Consider the following 14,724-nt stretch of genomic DNA (forward strand, 5'->3'; position numbering starts at 1 on the left):
GAGACGGGGTTTCACCGTGTTAGCCAGGATGGTCTCGATCTCCTGACCTCGTGATCCGCCCGTCTCGGCCTCCCAAAGTGCTGGGATTACAGGCTTGAGCCACCGCGCCCGGCCAAAAATCAATGTTTATTTACTTATTTATTTATTTATTTTATTTTATTTTTTTGGGATGGAATCTCACTCTGTGGTCCAGGCTGGAGTGCAGTGGCGCAATCTCGGCTCACTACAAGCTCCGCCTCCTGGGTTCACGCCATTCTCCTCCTGCCTCAGCTACCCGAGTAGCTGGGACTACAGGCGCCCGCCAGCACGCCTGGCTGATTTTTTTTGTACTTTTAGTAGAGACGGGGTTTCGCCACGTTAGCCAGGATGGTCTCGATCTCCTGACCTCGTGATCCGCCCGTCTTGGCCTCTCAAAGTGCTGGGATTACAGGCGTGAGCCACCACGCCCGGCCATCAGTGTTTATTTTTAAGTAGCGAAAGAGAGCTCAGCAGTGTTGGAGAGCTTGAACGTTACAGCAACATCTGAAGAAGGCGTTCTTTCCCAAACCTCAGATTCTAGGAGATGAGCACTGTCCGCTTTTCAGGGAAAATTGTCCAAGACTCCCCCAAAGACAGGAGGGGGTGCGCTTAGAAACAGCCAAAGTCTCCTTCCATGTCGGGACGGACGGGTCTTCCTGGGCTGGCGTGGCCTAAATCCACTGCCGCCCACCAAACACAAAGGCGCCTTCTCGTGCCCCAGAGGCCACCAGCGCCCGTCCCCACTGCCTCCCTCCAGCCAGCGTCAGGCGGGGCCTGGCCTCTGGAAGGGAGGTGTCACCTGCTCTGGGGCATCTAGGAGGGAGGGGCTGTGGGAGTTTTGCTGGACACCCTCCAGGTGGGGGCTATGGGGGCATTGTGGTGGAGTGTGTTGGAAAGTTTTGGGTGAGCTGGGCGTGTATTTGCCTTGGTGCCCCCCTAGGTCCCTGGGTGAGCCATGTGCCCAGTTTTCAAGGGAGACCGTGGGGGTCAGAGAGCTGGCCAGGCGGGTGGTCTGTGTCTGTCCCCTGCTGTTGAAATGAGGGGAGGCAAGAGGAGACACCGTGTGCCTGGGGAGGCAACATTTTCTGCCATTTGGCTGATTTATAAAAATCAAAGATGGGGGCCTTCTGGGACCACGTGATGTCTTCCAGTTCAGACCCTGCCAGATCCTGAGGCTGGCCGCTTGTGTGCCCTTGGTCCTCCAGGGCTCCCTGAGAGGGCAGCGCCAGCTGTGTTGTGTATGATGGGACGGGGGTCCCAGTTGGGGGGGTGCAGCCTCCCAGTGGGCCAGGACGGGGGATGCTTGGGTGTCCCCAGGATTCGCAGGCTGGGCGGGAGGAAGCAGAGTCCACCTCCCCACCCTCCTCTTCTCTGCTGTTTCTGACTCAACATCGTGAAACGTGACATTAAGCTGAGACGTGGTGAGACTGGGGCCACCCTCATTTCCACATAAGGCCGCATTTCTGTTTACTGGGGGCTAGGACTTGGCATGTCATTTTGGGGGATAGCCCAACCCTTCTGTGTGAAAGGGGTTGTGGTGGTCACTGCAGGACAGCAAGGACACGCTGGCTCCTCCGTGGGCGGTGGGTGCAGGGCTGGACGAGGGCCCAGGGGGCAGACGCTAGTACACCGATAGTGCGTGTGTTGTCTGCGGCCTATGGGCACTGAGACTGCCCGGGTGACGGAAGGTGCAACGCTTCCATGTGTTCAACCTTCTTTTTTGTTTGTTTCTTGAGACAGAGTCTTCCTGTCGCCAAGGCAGAGTGCAGTGGTGCCATCTCGGCTTACTGCAGCCTCCAGGAGGTTCAAGCGATTCTCCTGCCTCAGCCTCCCGAGTAGCTGGGATTACAGGCGCCCACCACCACGCCCAGCTAAATTTTGTATTTTTAGTAGAGACAGGGTTTCACCATGTTGGCCAGGATGGTCTCAAACTCCTGACCTCAAGTGATCCGCCCACCTCGGCCCCCCAAAGTGTACATATCCTTTTAATAACAATATATTTGACGATGATTTAAAAGAGCCAATCCCTGAAAGCCCTTAATAAAAGCTGAAGTGAATACATGCCTGACTCTGAGGCGCACGGGCCTAGCAGGCGTCGCTCGGTGCCCAGGGCCAGGAGCCAAGTCGTGAGGGACTGGATGGAGGCCAGGGGATGGCAAAGACCTGGGCAGCTCCCCAGGACCAAGCTCTCGCCTGGGGCTCCCCGGGGAATGAGGCCGAACCCCGCTGTGCCCTCCACTCTGCAGCCCTCGTGGGGATCATCGCAGAGGCAGGAGCCGGCGACCAAGGTGACTGCCTTCGGGTGGAGGGAAACCAGGGTGGGATATCACCCGTTGGCTCCCACGCTGTGAGGGGAAAAAGCACTCCAGTCTGGGTGACAGAGTGAGACTCCATCTGGAAAAAAAAAAAAAAAGAAAAGGAAATGTAGAAACGCAGCCCACCCAGGTTTTCCATGGCTGTTTGTGGTTACGCTTCTGGAAGGACCCAGTGTCCTCCCAGACCTAGCAGGATTCCGATGGGAGCCACCCAGGGTCCCCAGGATCCCATGCAGCCCCGGGACCTGCCGTGGGAGCTTTCTTTCCTGGTGGGGTGCCTGACTCTGCCTGAGTGCTTCCCCCCCGCTGTCTGTGGCACCACCTGGGGCCAGGGGACCCCTGCCCCCCTGGCAAGACCGGGTCAGCTCTGCCCCCGGGCCAGGGTGCAGGAACCAGAACTGAGGCTGCTGAGGCGGAGTAGGGTTGCCGTGTGGGCCTGTGCGCCGTGGGGGACTGTGCGTCGGTGTTCTCACTTCCCCCAGAGTCTCGAAGGCCATCTTTGTGATGGATTTGATGCAAATGTGTCCCCTTTGCTTTTGTTGATGGTGTCTGAGGCCCTAGAGTCCATGGCAGCCGCGCCTCCCTTTGCATAATCTGAATTTTGGGAAAATTGCCCCTATGTGGAGAAGCTGCAGGGACGGTGCCCTCCGCCAAGGCTGCCAGTGGGATGTGCAGCTCTGGGTGAGGGCCAGCTTTTCCCTGGAGTCAGCTCCGCCCGTGGCTCTCACCTGTGGTCTGTGCCATCACCAGGGCAAGGCTGACCTCCTGTGGGATAGGGGTCCCTGCGCAGCCTCGCCGCCCCCCCTGCGCAGCCTCGCCGCCCCCCCGCCACTCCCCAACAGGGTCCAGTCCCAGCTGCCATTGCGCAGCCTCGCCCCCTCCCCCAGTCAGGGTCTGTCCAGGCCGCCGTGCTGTGGCTGCTCACGGCCCTCCTGTGTTCTTTACCTGGGTCCTTGCCTTTGCTGACGGTGGCCTGTGACGGCTCAGCCGCGTTCTCGGAGGCCGGCTCTCCTCATGGGCATCTCTGGTGCAATCGGTGTGGTGAGGTTGGCTTCTGCCGTGGGCGAGGCCTTTTCGTGGTGATGACAGTCGCCCTTGGTCTGGTCTCCACAGTGCTGTGAGGACTGGCCCCACCTGGCCCCGGCATTCACTCCTCAGCCTCCGCCCGTGGCGTGGGCAGCTTCCCCTCTCTCCCTGATTTGTGGGGTGTTTCTCTTTTGCACCCAATGCGTTAAATCCATTGCCGGCTTAGGTCAGCCTGAGGTTGGTTTGTCCCGGCCGCGGCAGCTCCTGGGCTCTTCTGTTTTGGAGGGCGCCCTTCCGTCTGCCCTGTGTCACCAGGCTGGGCCTGGCCCCGCTCTGCTCTGGCCCTGGGACTGGAAGTATGTGCTGCCCTGGTGTTCGAGGGCTCGTGGGTCCTGGGGCGCTGCAACTCCGCATTCTCTTTCCTTGGGCTGCAGATGAATCGGGGTGGTGGGGGACCGAGCCCACGGTGGCCAGCCCCTGCGGCCCCAGGTCAGAGGGCAGGGCCGGCCTGGATGGCGCTGCCCAGAAGGGGCCATGGCCGGGTCCACATGAATCTAGGTGTCTCTGAGGGCACTGGGACGGGGGTGGCCTGCACCTGCCCAGCCCAGCGAGGTCCCTGGCCTCCCCTCAGCTTTTCCCTGGGCTCTGGGCTAAGGGCTGTGTGGTGATGTCAGTCCAGGGACTGTGACATCACTGAGTGGAGACAGTCAGAGAAGGGGGCTGCCAGGGCCCTCCCCAGGGAACTGGCCCTGGGCCCAGACCAGATGGAGGACCCCGAGAAGAACAGAGCAGGTAGAGGCCTGAGGCCAGGGTTGGGGAAGGAGGTGGGAGCTGACAGGGAGGGTCGGCTCTGGCTCAGAGCCAGCCATGAGGGCAGCCCCTGTGGGGGTGGCTGCAGTCCCGTTTGGTGCCCGGGAGCCATCCTTGGTGTGTGACCCTGAGCCGGCACTCTCCCCTTGGGATGGAATTGTGACCGTGTGGGTTGGGTGGAGGCTGAGTGAGGATCAGCGTCCCGTTCTCCCTCCCCGAGATCGTTGCTCTTCACTGTGGCCCTCAGGCGTGGCAGGACAGGCCCCCAACACCCAGGCCTGCATGGGCACCGTGGGTGCCCGGCCTTCACATCCCTGCTTCCTTCCAGGCCCCGGCTTTGTCTGGCTTCCCTCGGGCACCCCCTGGGGTTCGGAGCACCCCAGGAGAGGCCAGGCTCTTCTTCCTTGGTGACGGACGGGTGCTGGGCCCCGACCGAGTGGTGACTGCCTCCAGGGAGTGGTCTGCACCCTCAGAAGTGGCTGAGTCTTGGGGTGGCGGCTCTTGTTTGTAGGGGCATGGGGAGCTGGGTACCCGCCCTGTGCCCATGGACCGTGGCCCAGGGTGGCAGCCCTGCCTGTCCTCTGACTGCACTCCTGCTGCTGTGAAGGCCTCAGGCCCAGGCAGTGACCGTCGGGGCCAGTCCTGAGGCGGGGGACATGGGCTGGGGGCCACTGTGGGCAGCAGGTGTGCAGGCAGCGCTCCCGTTTTGCACTGGGCTGCCACCCACCCGCTGCAGGTCAGTGCCCCCCACTGAGGCTGAGGCAAGACTTCGCAGGGTGGGCGTGTATCCGGGCGAGGCTCTGCGGGGCGGGGCGGTGCCCAGGGCAGGGGCTTCTCCGTCCGTGTCAGGCTTAGGGCGTGTGTGGCTGGGCTCTCCCTCGGCTGTCCACCCGTGACCCCCTCACAGGGGCTGTCGTGAGGTGCTTGGAGGCGTGATCCAGCCCTGAGTGTGCAGGGAGTGTGAAGTGGACACCCGTGCCACTCCTGTCACCGGAGGAGGCTGCTGCCCGCCCCGGGCTCCATCTGCAAAGTCGGGTGTGCATCTGTGTGGCTTCCTGGCCCTAGTGCTCAGCTCTGCAGGGCACAGTGGGGTTTGCTTCTGGCCCTGAGGCTGGGCACAGGGAGGCCGGTGCTCGTCCAGGGACCCAGAGAGAAAGCAGCAGCCCCAACCTGCCTGGGCCTCAACACCCAGGACCACTGTATCAGAACAGACGCCAGCGGGGCAGCCTGCTTGGTGGCCAGGTGGAGCGGGGTCGGCACACAGCCTGGGCCGGCCTTCACCCCAGCTTCCAACAGTGTTGCGTTCCTGAGTGCAGAGCCTGCCCCTTTCTCATCCTCCTGACTCCAGGTCATGGGGCAGGGGTGCCGGGAGCCCCTGTGGGAGCCAGGACCTGAGAGGTGACGGTCACCACCCAGACGAGGGGCCGGGGGTCACACAGGGAGGCTTCCAGGGGATGCCAGGAGCAGTGGGGCCCTAGACCCAGCAGTGGGTAGACCCAGCAGGGCTGTGCCCATGTCGGAGGTTCTCGGGGGTAGGGCTTGTCATCTGCAGCTGGGATGGGAATTGGTGAAAAGCCGGAACACACAGAGCTGAGTCAAGATCAGACAGTGAGGTGGCAGCGCCTGTGGTCCCAGCTACTCGGGAGGCTGAGGCCAGAGAATCGCTTGAACTCGGGAGACGGAGGTTGCAGTGAGCTGAGATTGTGCCACTGCACTCCAGCCTGGGCGATGGAGCTAGATCCTGTCTCAAAAAACAGAAGACCATGGGTCCCAGCCCTCGAGGCCGCTCTGTACTCGGACCCGGCAGCTGTGGCTGCGGCACAGGTGCTCACCCTGCGGCCTCGGCTGTTTCAGTGGTTGGTGTTGACCCTCCACAGAGGGGCTGAGTGGGGCGTGTTCAGTCCCATCTGGGTGGCCTGAGTGTTGGGGATGGGAGACTGTTTTTTTGTTTTTGTTTTTTTGTTTTTGAGACGGAGTCTCGCTCTGTCGCCCAGGCTGGAGTGCAGTGGCGCGATCTTGGCTCACTGCAAGCTCCGCCTCCCAGGTTCACGCCATTCTCCTGTCTCACCCTTCCGAGTAGCTGGGACTACAGGTGCCCGCCGCCATGCCTGCCTAATTTTTTTTTATTTTTAGTAGAGACGGGGTTTCACTGTGTTAGCCAGGATGGTCTCGATCTCCTGACCTCGTGATCCCAAAGTGCTGGGATTACAAGTGTGAGCCACCGTGCCGGGCCATCACTCATGGTTTCTTAGCAGAAGAAACTGACCATGCTAGCGGCTCACCTGGAAGAGAAGGAGGGAGAAGGTGGGGGATTCTGCAGAGGGAAGGCTGGTGGTGGTGCCCACCTTTGACGGCCGTGTCCTGATGCTGTGTGGCTTAAACGGTGCCACCTGGAGATTGGTGGGCGGGATTGGGCCTCTGGGTGCCCCCAGCTGTGGGAGCGGGTGTGGCAGGGATGGCTAGAAAGAAAAGCAACCTGGACGCAGGCCCCACCTCCCTCCTGGCAGCCCCACAGGCTCGAGGCCACTGTGTCAGGAGGGCTAGCCTAGATGGAGAGCAGGTGAGTGGTCCTGCGCCCAGGAGGGGGCCTTGCCCAGCCTGGAGGCCACAAGGATGAGAAGCAGTATGTGCCCGGGAGGTCACATGGGCACCACAGACGGAAGTGGAGCTGGGGGAGAGATGTCTCGGGATGCACCAGGCGCTCGTGCAAACCAAGTGGTGAGCAGAGAGCAGCCTGGAAGAGAAGGGGGGCTGCCCCGAGCAGCTTGGGTGGCCGGGCGTGTGGGAGACCTTGGGTTTGCTGTTAGGAGGGACAATGAACGCAGGCGCCTCCGTCTCCACTTCGTGTCCGTCCTCACTGAGGGAGCCGAGCAGATGCCTTTGCCCCTGCAGGTCCCCCATGTCCCCTCACCTGGGGCACGCTCCACACGCCAGGCCCCTTTCACAGCTCACCACACAGGCAGAGACTGGAGGGTGCTCAGGACCCCGAGTGACTGCGGACGTGGGCACAGAGGTGCCTCTGAGGGTACCTGGTCGCATCTGAGCAGCTACCGGATCTCCCATGGAGACACCCCGGGGTGGGTGCCCAGTGGGTGCTGTGTGTGTGGCACAGCCACTGGTGAGGGCCCCCTGGGGCTCTGGGGCACACAGCAGAGCCAGCCTCTTGTCACTACGTGCTTCCCCTGTGTGCAGGGAGAGGTTGGAGGCACGCGCCTGTCTTGTCTGGAAGCCAGGTGTTGGGACGCGTCCTGACGACAGCCCTGCCCACTTCCTGATGGGGTACCTGAGGGTCGTCGGTGGCTGAGCAAGGGGCTCCTCCCGAGCGGGTCCGGGGGCCGCGGAAGCACAGCGCAGCCTGCCCTGCCTGCAATTGAGGGGCGATTGGGACTCCCACCGCCTCTACCAAAGCCTGTGCCCCTGATGTCTGTCGAGAGCACGGCTTCCTCCTTGGCGGTTCCGAGGCCGCTGGGCCTCACTTGGTCCTTTCTGGGCCCCGAGTGTGTATGTTGGGGGAACAGGAGCCTGGCAGGGCCGTGCTGAGGGCTCAGCAGTGGGGGCTGCGGGGTTGGTGCTCCAGGGCAGGAGAGCTGCCCGGCTCCTGCCAGGGGTCGAGAGGGCCTCAGCTCTCGCAGGCACTATCTCCCCTCCCAGGGCCGCAGCGGCTGCTGTTGAGTGTGGGTATGAGCTGTGGCTCCGGGTCCTGAGCGTCCCCCCCGACGTGGCTTCCTGGTCTGCATCTCTGTCCTCTCCCAGTGAGAGTTGATTTTTGTGTTAATAACTGAGGTGTGACGCTCGGGCGGTACCCGCTAGCCGTGTAACTCACACAGCTCGGTGCCTTTAGCTCTTCATGAGGCCGTGGCTCCATCCGTGCCGTCTAATAGAGGAAACTTTGATCCTCACGGCGAGAAGGGATGGATTTGTTTTCCTCGTGAAGTCGGTGGCGTTTGCTTTTCAGGGTCCGCTTGGTGGCCTCCAGCCTCTCGTCCTCAGCGAGGGTTTTGGCGGCTCCCTCTCCGAGGTCTGAGTGTCCCCACTCGCTTGTCTGGAAAGGGGCCGGAGCTCTGGGGCTCGCAGCGAGAGTGGGCGCGATGTCTTTTCCTGACGTGGCATCGGGGTGTCTCAGCTGCCTGGACACCTGCCTGCGGGGGTAGCACAGACCCTGTAGGCAGCGGCTCGGCCCCCAGCACCCGCCCCCCTTTTAATGCCACCCTGGGTCCCCCAGCACCGGCCCAACCTTTAATGCCACCCTGGGTCCCCACACCCCTGGCTACACATTGCGGCTCCCACGACCCTTGTTTGGGTCCACGGTCCTCCAGCAGGACTCGCAGAACTGGGGAGTGAGACTTTGTTCCCTACTGTTGTAAAGGGAGAAGCCAGGCAGACAGAAGCCCCTACCCATGTCCAGGGCACCACGTAGGGGTCCGGAGCTCCCCTGTCCTCCCTAAGTGCCAGTCCTGACCCTCCCACAGCAGAGTGTCTTCCCACAGGGGCTTGTAGGAAGAAAAGGCGTCCTGCTGCTTAGGAGATAGGTGCGTCCGGGACCTGGGGCCTTCTTGCCCTCAGCCCACGGGAAGACCCCCTGGACGGCGCCTGCCCCTTCCTCGCTCCCCACCCCACTTCTGCATGCACCCCCCCGAGATGGCCCCATGTCCTGCTGCTTTCTGGCAGGGGAGAGCTGAGGCCTGTGTGCCCAGGACGCTGCCTCTCGGGCAGTCTCCAGCCCTAGGCAGGCAGTGTGGCGCGAGCAGGCTGGCCTCGGGCGGGGGTGCCTCCTGGGCAGTGTCCCCTCGGGATGTTTGCCGTACGGGATCTCACAACTGGCTCTAACAGGGTCTGCATGTGTGTGTCTGTGTACTTGCATGTGGTTTTGCTTTCTTGCGGGATGGAGAATCTAACAGTAGGCGGGGTATGGTGGCTAACAACTGTGATCCCAGCACTTTGGGAGGCTGAGGCGGGCGTATCACTTGAGGTCGGGAGTTTGAGACCAGCCTGGCCAACGTGGCGAAACCTTGTCTCTACCAAAAATACAAAAAATTAGCCGGGCGTGGTGGTACATGCCTGTAATCACAGCTTACTTGGGAGGCTGAGGCAGGAGAATCACTTGAAACCAGGAGGCGGAGGCTGCAGTGAGCCGAGATCACACCACCGCACTCCAGCCTGGGTGACAGAGCGAGACTCTGTCTCAAAACAGAACAAAACAAAATGCAGGCACAGACATTTCAGTGCCCCCTTCCTGTGGACGCCCCCTTCCTGTGGGTGCCGCGAGGGTTTCCAGAAGAAGGAGAGGTTCCTGTGCTGGCAGCTCATCCAGGTGTGGGCAGGTGTGCGTCGGGGCACGGGCAGGGGGGAGGCGCTGGGCTCGTTTATCTCCTGTGGATGCATCACTCCTCCATGGTGGTTCTCTGCGCAAGCCCCCCTGTCCGCCCCGTTGGCAGCCGCAGTGGAAGGACAGATGGATGGACGGGCTGTGACCGGGACAGCCCAATGTGACCCCAGCCCCAGCTGTCACGGTTGTGGCATTCTCGCTGTTCCCTGTGGCTCTCGTGGCTGTGGAGGGGCGTGGATGGGGCGGTCCCTGCAGTCAGAACCTGGCCGTGTTGGGTTGAGGACTTGAGCCCAGCTCAGCCGTCAGAGCCGCTGCTCGTTCCCCCACACAGAGGCGTTGGATGGGGCTGCCTTGGGTGTCCCTCTTGGCTGGGGTGCACGCGTCACCCTGATTCTCCAGCCCATGCTGAGGAGCCTCGCGGGCAGTGCCCAGCAGTCTATACTCCAGGCCATTGCTGTCCATTTCTCCAGAAGGCCCTGCTGGTGGGGGATCCCAGGACAGTGGAGCCTGGGAGGGGCCCCAGCGTTGGCCGTGAGGTGTGGAGGTGCTGTCTGGAACTAGGGGTGCCCCGAAGCAGTATGGCGCCCAGTCCCTGTGCTGGAAGAGATGAGCTGCGGTGGGGGGCGGGGGCTGCGTCTCACGATCCCTCTCCCAGGGCACACGAGGAGATTCCTCCCCCAAAACGCCCAGGAAGGAAGTGAAATTTTAATACGGGTCTGGTTTAGAGAAACTAGGTTAGCCATGCGTGGGTGTTTCTGGATGTTTGGGCAGTAAAGAGAGTTGGTAACTTAAGGAATCTGCTGGCCACTAAGCAGGGGTGAGGGGTACTGACTGCCGTCCCTTCTTCAGCTACGGCCACTCGGTCCCATTGGTGTCCCCGGCCACCTCCCTCGTGTCCAGCACCAACACAGCGCTGCAGCTGTGACTCAGTCCAGTGGAGAAAACTCACATCCAAAACTAAACCAGGCGTCAGCCAAAAAAATGCAAATTAAAAGCACACCCCAGCCAGGTGCAGTGGCTCACACCTGGAATCCCAGCACTTTGGGAGGCTGAGGCGGGTGGATCACGAGGTGAGGAGTTCAAGACCATCCTGGCCAAGATGGTGAAACCCCGTGTCTACTAAAGATACAAAAATTAGCCCGACGTGGTGGCGGGCGCCTGTAGTCCCAGTTACTCAGGCGGCTGAGGCAGAGAATTGCACGAACTTGGGAGGCGGAGGTTGCAGTGAGCCGAGATCGTGCCACTGCGCTCTAGCCTGGAGCCGAGATCGTGCCACTGCGCTCCAGCCTGGGCAAAAGAGCAAGACTCCATCTAAAAAAGAAAAAGGCACATCGCCAGCATGGCCGTGCATGGGAGTGGGGTCACCACAGCTCACGCCTTTAATCCCAGCACTTTGGGAGGCCGAGGGGGGAAGATTGAGCCCAGGAGATTGAGACCAGCCTGCGCAACATAGCAAGATCCCATCTCTACAAAAAAAAAAAAAAAAAAAAAAAACCACACATGGGGGTCCATGCCTGTGGTCCCAGCTACTCGGGAGGCTGAGGCAAGATTGCTTGAGCCTGGGAGACAAGTCACAGTGACCTGAGATCGTGCCACTGTGCTCCAGCCTGGGCGCCAGAGCCATACCCTGTCTGAAACCAAAATCCAACGCGCACAGAAGAGTTGGGGTGGGTGTGTAGGAGTCAGACCCTTGGGAGTGGCAGGTCGCGTGTAACTCGGCACAGCCACCGTGGAGATGGCCTGGCGGCTCCTCAAAGACACACAGAGCTCCCATCTGATCCAGCAACCCACGGCCACAGAGAAGCCCGTGCGCAAATACAGCAGTGGACTCCAGCAGCCAGGCGGTGGCCACAGCCCAGATGGCCATCAGCAGAGGAGGAGACGTAGTGCGGCCCTCCATGCACTGGAACACAACCCAGCCACGAAAGGAAGAAGCTCTGACTCGGGCCACGGCGTGGATGCACCTTGAGGACGCCAGGCTCCACGAGAGACGCCAGACACAGAAGGACACGCCGTATGTTGTCCCATTTCTGTGAAATGTCCAGGGCAGGCCCATCCACAGAGACAGGGAATAACATGGTGGTTTATTATAAATTTTTCATGAAAATAAAATATACAGTACTGTCTTGTGAGTTTATTGTAGCCCATTGATTTTTTCTTTTTTCTTTTTTTTTTTTTTTGAGACGGATTCTCTGTCACCCAAGCTCTGCCTCCCAGGTTCATGCTGTTCTCCTGCCTCAACCTCCCAAGTAACTGGGACTACAGGTGCCCACCACCATGCCTGGCTAATTTTTTTGTATTTTTAGTAGAGACAGAGTTTTATTTTTATTTTTATTTATTTATTTATTTTTTTTTTTATTTTATTTTTTTTTTTTTTGAGACGGAGTCTCGCTGTGTCTCCCAGGCTGGAGTGCAGTGGCGCGATCTCGGCTCACTGCAAGCTCCGCCTCCCGGGTTCACGCCATTCTCCTGCCTCAGCCTCCCGAGTAGCTGGGACTACAGGCGCCCACAACCGCGCCCGGCTAATTTTTTGTATTTTTAGTAGAGACGGGGTTTCACCGTGGTCTCGATCTCCTGACCTTGTGATCCGCCCGCCTCGGCCTCCCAAAGTGCTGGGATTACAGGCGTGAGCCACCGCGCCCGGCCTTATTTTTATTTTTATTTTTATTTTTATTTTTGAGACGGAGTCTTGCTGTCGCCTGGGCTGGAGTGCAGTGGCCGGATCTCAGCTCACTGCAAGCTCCGCCTCCTGGGTTCACGCCATTCTCCTGCCTCAGCCTCCCGAGTAGCTGGGACTACAGGTGCTCGCCACCTCGCCCGGCTAGGTTTTTGTATTTTTTTTTTTTTTTTTTAGTAGAGATGGGGTTTCACCGTGTTAGCCAGGATAGTCTCGATCTCCTGACCTCGTGATCCACCCACCTTGGCCTCCCAAGGTGCTGGGATTACAGGCGTGAGTCACCGCGCCGGCGAGATAGAGTTTTACTGTGTTAGCCAGGATAGTCTCGATCTCCTGACCTTGTGATCCACCCATCTCAGCCTCCCAAAGTGCTGGGAAGACAGGCGTGAGCCACCGCGCCCGGCCTCTTTTGTTTATTTGAGGCAGTGTCTCACTCTGTCACCCAGACTGGAGTGCAGTGGTGCGATCATGGCTAATTGCAACCTCTGCCTCCCAGGTTCAAGTGATTCTCCTGCCCCAGCCTCCTGAGTAGCTGGAATTAACAGGCATGCGCCACCACGCCCAGCTAATGTTTGTATTTTTAGTACAGATGGAGTTTCACCATGTTGGCCAAGCTGGTCTCAAACTCCTGACCTCAAGTGATCCCCACACCTTGGCCTCCCAAAAATGCTGGGATTGCAAGTGTGAGCCCGCGGCCAGCCTCTACAAATCTTTTTTTTTTTTTTGAGACGGAGTCTCGCTCTGTCGCCCAGACTGGAGTGCGGTGGTGTGATCTCGGCTCACTGCAAGCTCCGCCTCCCGGGTTCACACCATTCTGCTGCCTCAGCCTCCCGAGTAGCCGGGACTATAGGCGCCCGCCACCGCACCTGGCTAAGTTTTTGTATTTTTAGTAGAGACGGGGTTTCACCATGTTGGTCAGCCAGGTCTCGATCTCCTGACCTCGTGATCTGCCCGCCTCGGCCTCCTGAAGTGCTGGGATTCCAGGTGTGAGCCACCGCGCCCAGCCGAGGCGTTGCCTCTTGAGGGTGAGCAGGGGAGTTGCTTCAGCTGCTCTGTAGTCCCAGTGAAGGTTCTGTGAACCTGGTGGAAATGAGGACAGAGGACTTGGAATAGCTCGGAACCTCAGTTGACGAAGCCGCAGCTGGGTCGAGAGGACCTACTGCAGTTTTGAAAGATGTTCTGCTGTGGGTGATAAATGCTATCAGACAGCATCACGCCCCACAAAGAAATCTTTTTTTTTTTTTTTTTTTTTGACGGAGTCTCGCTCTGTTGCCCAGGCTGGAGTGCAGTGGCTGGATCTCAGCTCACTGCAAGCTCCACCTCCCGGGTTCACGCCATTCTCCTGCCTCAGCCTCCCGAGTAGCTGGGAATACAGGCGCCTGCCACCTCGCCCGGCTAGTTTTTTTTGTATTTTTTAGTAGAGACGGGGTTTCACCGTGTTAGCCAGGATGGTCTCGATCTCCTGACCTCGTGATCCACCCGTCTCGGCCTCCCAAAGTGCTGGGATTACAGGCTTGAGCCACCGCGCCCGGCCTAAGAAATCTTTGATGAAAGGGAGAGTCAGTCGCTACGGCCAACTTTTTTGTGGTCATAGTTTAAGAAGTTGCCCCTGCCTCCGGCAGCTGCCACCCCGATGAGTCAGCTGGCGTCTACGTCGAGGCAAGACCCTCCTCCAGGGAGATTAGGGCGCACTCAGTCCGACGATCGTTACCGTTGTTTAGTAGTAAAGTATTTTTATTTCTCTATTATTTAGTTAAGATGGGGTCTCGCTGTATCACCCGGGCTGGAGTACGGTGGTACGATCATGGCTCCCTACGGCCTCCGCCTCCTGGGCTCAAGCGATCCTGCCGCCTCAGTCTCCCGACTAGCTGGCACCACAGGCTTGCGGCACCATGCCCCACTTAATTAAAGTGTGTCCGTTCACAGTGTACCACAGTATACCGTGGTACACTGTGAACGTAACTTTTGTGCGCACCAGGAAACGAAAACATCTGAGTGGCTATTGCAGCGTGGAACCCCAAGACACGCTTGCGATCACCTCAGGGTGTTTCTCGTACCAGAACACGGTTGTCACGTGCAGTGGGGCAGTGCTTGTGACGCTGGTGCCTTTGTTTCTGTTGTGGCTTATTCAGCTGGGAGTTCCTGTCCTAACATTTTCGGTGATGGCTGTGCATCCGTGGCCCCTCCTCACCTGCCTCCCTCAGGCCCCGCCATACCCTTCTCAGCTCCGCTCTGCACCGAAGGGGCTGGGTTGGACCCACCCTGGCATCGTCACAGCCCCGAGTGGTATCCAGCCTGCCCCGCTCCACCAGTGGCTGCTGGAGAACGACCTGAGCCTGGGTCAGGCCGTGGGGATTCCTGCAGCAGCTTACAGCTCGCCGGGGCTTCCTGCCCTCCGGTCCACTCTCCCCACTTTCAGTGTCCCCTGGCCACCATGGGCAGGGGCAGCTCTGTGGCTTCTGTGTCCCTGCCTCAGGTGTGCCTGCTGTCATCTGCCTCCCTCCTTCTTTCTCAGAGCAGCCCTGGGCCTGGAGATGGGGACTGTTGTGTGG

General features: G+C 59.8%; 1 protein-coding gene and 1 pseudogene across 1 annotated transcript in view; one reads left to right on the top strand and one right to left on the bottom strand.

Annotated features, from left to right (window-relative positions):
* CSNK1G2 (casein kinase 1 gamma 2) overlaps positions 1-14,724 on the top strand; it is a 34,520-nt gene that overhangs the window by 7,128 nt on the left and 12,668 nt on the right. The gene's annotated exons all lie outside the window — the stretch shown is intronic.
* Positions 2,104-2,924, bottom strand: LOC112613199 (annotated as a pseudogene).

Source organism: Theropithecus gelada, chromosome 19 (assembly GCF_003255815.1).
Source record: "Theropithecus gelada isolate Dixy chromosome 19, Tgel_1.0, whole genome shotgun sequence".
In the NCBI taxonomy this organism is placed as follows: Eukaryota; Metazoa; Chordata; class Mammalia; order Primates; family Cercopithecidae; genus Theropithecus; species Theropithecus gelada.